Source organism: Amphiura filiformis, chromosome 12 (assembly GCF_039555335.1).
Source record: "Amphiura filiformis chromosome 12, Afil_fr2py, whole genome shotgun sequence".
Taxonomy (NCBI): domain Eukaryota; kingdom Metazoa; phylum Echinodermata; class Ophiuroidea; order Amphilepidida; family Amphiuridae; genus Amphiura; species Amphiura filiformis.
In genome coordinates this window covers 12,527,493-12,535,429 of record NC_092639.1, presented here as the reverse complement: position 1 = coordinate 12,535,429, position 7,937 = coordinate 12,527,493, and positions in this window count along the sequence as shown.

Below are 7,937 nucleotides of genomic sequence, written 5' to 3'. Positions count from 1 at the left end.
AAATTCTATAACTAGAGCAATATTCATGGTTTTTTTTTTCCAGATTATACTTACTTCTAAATTTCACAGTTTTCTTATCTGATATTAAATCCTTTCAACAGTTATATGATCCAGTCTTATAGTTTAATCAGCTTTATCATAAATTTCAACTAAAAAGCTCACAATAATGAACTTCAATTTGTTTCAATATGAACCAGTATGTAATTTAAAACCAGTTAATAATGATGGCAGACCATGATGCCCTTTAGAACATAATTACTATACATATCACATTTAAAGTTCAATGCCTTGTATATTGTTTCCCTATTAAATCATTTTTTGATTAATAAGTGCAAATTGTGTCAGGAAAACTAGTAATATGATAGTTTCAAATTTAATCACAGTATTCATGGTATTATGTCATTGCACTGTTACAACATTGTGGGGCTGTTATCATGGTTATGCAAAATGCACTTGAAGTTCAAATGCTGCCTTTTGGAAAAAAAAAATAATTTTCTCTGGTTTTTCATAATTATTTTGAAGAATATTTGGTTGTGGGTGTTGAACTGAAGGCCTGTAGGGATAATAACATCACTCCTCTTCCCCATCTGAATATCTCAGTTGGTAGATCATACCGGTCCGATGATCCGAAGATCACAGGTTCAAATCCTGGATGGTCAATGAATATTTTCATCACTGGTTGTAATTTGTATAAGTGGAGACCATTTCTCATTATTAGAGAGATTGCGGAGAGGCGTTCACTGCAAACGCCATACGGGTTACGGATTTCTGCATTTTGCGGTAGAACGTCATAGTCCCGTTCACATCCAAACTAGCCTCCTACACAGCCAGTTTGTGTCGGTCCTAACGCTTGTCGTTCCTAGTATGTTCGTGATAGCCGCATAGAGTCTGAACCAAGACTACGTGTAAACGCAATTGCAATCATGATGGCGCTATGCTGAGACAAATAATCTAAAGGTAATAGGAAGCACCCATTGATTCACCTTGGGTGCATCGAACCAGAGAAGATTATCTTCTTTCATCGAACTACTTTCCTCGGTATTGATATGCAAATACGACTGGCTGTATCTATAATGTTCTAAGCATTCAGTCCAGATTAGCGATATTTGAGTTTTGGAAAATGAGTATAGGCCTATGTTCACACGTGTATGCTATTTGTCTAAATAATCTAAACAGAGTTTGATGTTGGATGCTTAGGAAGTCTTGGTGTATATTATTCGAATAACAAGAAACAAACTCCATTATCATATAAATAATACCCTGTTTACTTTCTAAAGCAAAATGAAAATAAATAATCTAATATGCCTAGTTCGATTACTACCCAGCAAACACCAAAATATTACAGAAAACGTTAAATGTCGGGTTAAAGGTTATGTGAGGGTCAAGGGCATTAAACGTTTTAATAATATTCAAAAAACCTTTTGTTCAAAACTTGCTGATAAACGTTCTAACACAATAGACACTTAAATATGTTTGCCAAATGATATTTTACTATAGCATTTCGAATTTTGGCTTAAAATGTTGTTGTATTACTTTTTCAGTATAACACGAGTTTTCATGATTTTTATATAAACATACATCGATATGTTATCAAAATGTTTTAACTAAAACCAAAAACACACGCATTATCATGTTTTAAAAACATTTTTGAGTTTACTGAATAGTATCCATAAGCAAAACACTTTGACAGCTGTTTAATGCACAATGAACAAGCAAGGCGAAAAATAGCGTTGCACGAACTTCTGTTCCCCGTCCCAAACAGACAATTATACCGCATTTATGCCGTAACACGACACAATCTTGCCCAAAACGCCTCTTCGCAAGCTGATTTTTGGACGGCATTTTCCACACACAAATGAATAGGCAATTTGCCCGTTCGAATTCGCGTCGAAAAAATTGAAATTTGTTCACTTCTTCTTGTCTATACGAGATCAAATTTTAACCCCCAAAATGGATTTTATTACATGTCGGACTCTACTTGTTCTATTAGGATACTTTGATTCGCTTCATAACAAGATAAACATAACATTTTTCTGCATTTTATAATGCGTTTTTTTCCCGGGGGTGCCACTCATATACCATTGCATGTTGTCATCACTGACCAGACACTTTTATTTTTCACCCAAAACACTGACATGCCCAAGGGCTGAAAGGTAACCCTTACCACTGACCTGCTATGAAAAAAGGATACCCAAATCACTGACCACAGCCATGGTGCAAACAAAGGTACCCATATCACTGACCTTACATGTCCCAATGACCCTTTTCACTGACGAAGGTAGAAAGCAATATTTACCTAGTGTATTTCCAATCCCTTTACATACAATTTCTGTTATATATGAAATAGCCTGGAATATCATCCTTAACACAAAATTGTGGTCATACACAACAAACAAGCTGCAATCATTTCATTGGTTTACTTTGATTTCAGTGCTGAATCCCGGGCCGAATCCATGATCCGCGCTAAGCTCTGAAATCTGAAATATAAAGCACTTTTTTTTCCCCGTTTAACTTCGGTTTTGCGCGGGTGACAAACAGCGATGGCAAATGTCACTTCACGATTTCCAAAAGGCATGGTTCCTGTCATATCTGGTTCAGCAGTCAAACGTATGTCGTAATCCATTCCGATTACACAGTATCTGTACCTTGTACAAAATTCGTAGTCTCTACGCCCGTCTCTACGCAGCCCGCTCGGCAGCATGCACAAACATTTTAATCATGGTACAAGACCGGGCACAAGACTAATATATTACACTTACAGACCCGGAAGTAAGAAGTTGTTTACAATCAGGAACGAAAACAGCGGCTGACGTCAAATGTTGGACTTTGATTTTTCATGAACCCAAAACGCCGACATATCTTTTGTAAAAAAGGTACCCTTTTTTCCAGAAAACACCAAAATTGAGACCCTTTTCGCGTCCCGCGCGGGACGTGGCCTATGCTTAAAAAGATACCCTTTTACCGCGAAATTTTGGTCGGTGATGACTTCATTGACGGTTCAACTGGCACCCCCGGGGTTTTTTTGTCATTTTGGAACGTCATTTTTTGCTACCAACCGCAACGTAATCGCCTTACGGTAATTCCACGATTGACCAATTCACAATAGATTTCATCCTCTAGAGGGCATAATAACCGATTTTCGACTAGTGTAGCTTGCTGTTCGCGTTCCCGTGTCACGTTTCACGTAAATTTCGCAATCTCTCTATTATATGATTGTGATGATCAATAATTAAAAGCCTTAGATAGTAGAGATTGGATTATAAATTTCTTAATTGGAAAAGAGAGGTCATTTCAACTAAATGTTATAATTATTGTGTCATAAAGCCATTTTACAAGTATCCTTAATGCTCGCCAACAGTGACGCAGCCAGGGCAGAGTGCCCCCCACACACACAATCGCCCCACCCCTCCCCCCATCAAAATCCTGGCTACGCTTCTGCACGCCAAATAAATCATTTGATTTGCTCAGTATGAGCTCTTTCTAAATATCACCACTCCCCCAAGTTCCCCCTGTCTCTCCTCCTCCTCCTCTCTCTCTCCATCCGCTATTTCTTTCACTCTCTACCAGGCGGCGGATGACATGATCGCGCCGGCAACTCGTGAAACCGCCCGGCCGTATGGCAATTTCCATATACTCGGTTAGTTTTGTGGGGTTCATTATCGAACCCCAACGGTTTTAGCTTGTATTTATATTATTTATCAACATATGCCTATTTGTTTGTGATATTTCAAGCGTTTTAAAATTTCAAAATAATCCCATTCAATTACACGGTTGACGATGAAAATTTACTGAATTTAGGGACTGCACGTCATACACCACCTGCTCTCTACCTATACATTATTACACAAGGTAGCTTTAAATAAAATACATTTGTACTTGCAGATTTAATTTTCTCTCCATCTTTTTGATGGTCCTGTGGTTCAACGACCAGTCGAAGTACAAAAAGACGAACTCGGTGATGTTTTTGCTAATCCTCGCTGAAGGAGAATAAACTGGATGGACTGTTGTAAAGGTCACAAGTGGATGGTCAAAATAAGGTGATACGAGTCTATGGTTTTTGGGGCATTATTTCCATTAGGCCAAGTAAAATAAAAAAACATGTTTCATGTTCAAGTTTTCGAAAAAAAAAAGGAAAAGGGGCTTTTTGTTTTATATTTTGTATTGCAAAATCGGTGAAATACCCATAATTTAACTGTTTTAGCGTATACAATAATGCCTGGAAAAAGGAGGAGGCTTTTTTTATTTTGTTGTTCTGAGATGTAGACCCCCCCCCCTAATGATCACTAAACCTTCCAAAAGTGTTTCTTGTATAGTAGCAAGACTGCACCCCCTGACAAGACTGCCCCCTGACAAAAAATGAAAGGAAAAAGTGCCCCTCTGACCAAAGGGCAAAGGAAAAGAAAAAGGGCAAGGAGCCCCTTTTTCATCAAAATTCACCCCGATCATGGGCCAAATACAAAATTTTTGCACGCTACGCGCGCATATCATATGCTTTTTGGGAAACTCTTAGACAGTGTGCAGTCTCTCTAAAAACAAACATTGCATGTTGCAACTGCAATTTTGTTCAGCTGTGCCCCTGACATTTTATTTTGCCCCCCCCGACCAAGAAAGCTGGCTACGCCCCTGGTGAAGAGTGAGATATATGACACCGTTATCAACACATTTAATTAATGTATTTCACAGAATATTAGTCACTTATATGATCAATCAGGACACGGCATTTTAGTGATGATTTTTGCGTGACTTTCTAATTGGTAGCCTACATGTATTCTATCAAGTTCCGTTCCCTCATTTTTGTCCCAATTCATTTTCGCCCCGGGATTTTCGCACCTCATTCAAAATCATTTTTATTTTGAGGGCGCTATGACAAGACACATTCTGTATACTATACGGGGAGGGAGGCGGACAAGATTACTAAATTTTGACGATTGGTTGAGCACAGGTAATAATCTCCTAGCCAGATAATTGATGGGTTATGTTCATGGCGGGGGGGGGGGGGGCACCCCAACTTTGGAGGGGACGCGTATGTAGGGCTGTTTATACAAACACATGCTCCACCCGAAGACCCCTTATTTTTTCATTTGATCTGTCACCCAAAGACCCTTACACGGTTCAATTTGAACAGCAACTTTCATTTATCACTGATTTTGTTACTTATTTTGAAAAAACAAAGAAATTTGAAGTCATTTAGAACTAGAAATTCGATTTTCGAGGTTTCTGTGCCACTGTTTCGGCTCTCACCCAAAGATTCAATTTTAAAAAATGGTCATGTTCTCAATGACCCCATATTTTTTACATTTTGCTCTCACCGAATGCCAAAAATCATGCTCTCACCCAATGACCCCATATTTTTTACATTTTGCTCTCACCGAATGCCCCTTAGTGCGGAGGTGCCAGTCCTACACCTATATCCATTTCATATTGAAGTGCCACCCCCCCCCCGGGTGTTCATGATTTTAGAAAGCTCTATTTGGGAGATTTCTTAGGTTTTCTGTGTCATAATTGGTTCCTTTTTGTATCAAAGAACGAAATAATTGTATTATGAGCAACTCAGCAATCATTTAGGGCCTACATAGTTTAAAATTTAAGGGTTCCATTTGATCGGATCATCGGACCTGCATGTTGGTCAATTTCAACTTAAGTGGTCCTAACCGTCCAAAACAAAAAAGTAGCCTACAAGGGGTCCCATATGCAGGATGTGCAAGAATGCGACCCCTGAGTCGACGATTTTCTTATACAAAGTGTCTTTATGAAATTGAGCCGAAAAGCTTAGGTTTAGGCTAATAATATCTATTTTGATTCGGCGTTGTGAATAAATACTTTGATCCTGAAATTTACTTCAATAGGCCCTGAAATTTACTTCAATAGGCCCTAAGTGATTAGTGCAGCTACCGGAGACTCTAATTTCATTCACTTCAATGTCTTTTTGCGAATGTTTCTGGAAAATGTATCACAAGTTATATTTTCTTTTACGGTAGCTTCTTTGGAAATCAAAGGGTCAGTGTACACGTTAAGTTCATTCATCATGTTCACATTCATTTAATGCTTGTTCCGAAGAGTGCTTGTTGATCCAAACGGCCATTCTCTTGTCTCCGAAGGTTTTTTCTCCAAAGGGTCATTTGCTCGCAAAAGGTTTTTGCTCCAAAGGGTAGACGTTCGCTCAATCGATGGTCGATGATCCGCCATTGAGTCGAAACATATAGCAAAAACGCGGCCAAATTGCCGGGCCAAATTATCGGAGTGTTTTTGTTGACAAAAACAAATCAACAAACAAACAAACAAACACACAAACAAAACCAACAAACAAAAATCCCTTTTTTTTCATTTCTTTTTTCAGCATTAATATAATATTATTGCCATATAGGCCTAGATACCCATAAATTAATCGAATTATTAAGGGGGTACTACACCCCTGCCAAATTTTGTGCCTATTTTTGCATTTTTCTCAAAAAATATAGCGCATTGGGGACAAGTAAGATATGTATATTATAGGGGCAAGGACTACAACTACTGCACTGGAAATTTTATTTCAACACAGTCAACAGTTGTGGAGTTACTGTCAAAAATGAGGGAAAACCAATATTTGATCAATAAATCAATAACTACTTGCCTTGAGTTGCTGAATCATTACTGGTCGAACACGATAGGATTTCGGTTAATAATAAATAGACGGTTTTCTGATAGCGCTCTGATAGGTCTTTGAACCTGTCTGCAGCCCTCTAGCTTTTGATTCAACAAGTTACTTTTGGGGGGGGGGGCGGTGTACAACCTTCAAGTAATTATTTTGTGTAAGCTAACCATAAGCCTATTCATAACCCTAATCCTAACCCTAACTCTAACCCTCATCCTAACCCTAAACTAAGCCTAACCAATCAATGACAGTGGCTGTTTCAAGTCTATAAGTCTCCTTGCATGATCGCCTGTCGAATTCAACTACCTGCCTCGACCGGAGACTAAGTTCAAACCCCGGGCCTATTGGGTAGCCGTGTTAAGGCGCCTAAGACTGAAATCCTATCGTATTCGACCAGTAATGCGGCGGCGACAGGAATGGAAGAAGATGGCTATGCCGGTCAGCATGATCTTGTTTGCATTTTGGCAACCAGTGTTTATCTGTTATCGATGATGGATCGATTGATAATCGATAATCAATATTCAGTCAATATAATCAATATCAATCAAGATTATGTCTACTATTCAAATAGCATTAAAAATGATGTGGAGGAGGGGGGGGTGATTTTCAAATCAGGCTTTTTCCTTACGTACTGTCTATTTGTATGGAGGTGTCAATCAACAATCGATAATCCATAATCTATAATCGATAATCAATAATCGATTATCAATAATCAATTATCAATATCAATCATGATTGGGCCCGCTATTCAAATAGCATTAAAAATGATGTGGAGGGGGGGGGGGTGATTTTCAAATCAGGCTTTTTCCTTACGTACTGTCTATTTGTATGGAGGTGTCAATCAACAATCGATAATCGATAATCTATAATCAATAATCGATAATCAATAATCAATATCAATCATGATTGGGCCCGCTATTCAAATAGCATTAAAAATGATTGGGGTGATTTTCAAATCATGACTTTTCCTTACGTAGGCCTACTGGCTATTTGTATGGAGGTGTCAATCAATAATTGATTATCGAAAATCAATAATCGATTATCGATTATCAATAATCGATTATCAGTTTTCGATTATCAATCAAGATAATCTCAATTTTCAGAATGCTAAAGAAATAATTTGTAAAAAAATATTGAAAAAAATGTGAACTTTTTTAAAAATTTCTAAAATTCCCATTTTCACCTTCATGCGTATAAAATGAACATTTTGTGCACAATTTTGTTCAAATATTTGTTCTGAACTCGAAAATTGCAGGGCTTGTATGGAGCACATTCCAGTGTTGAAAAAGAGTCAATGCCAGTTTCA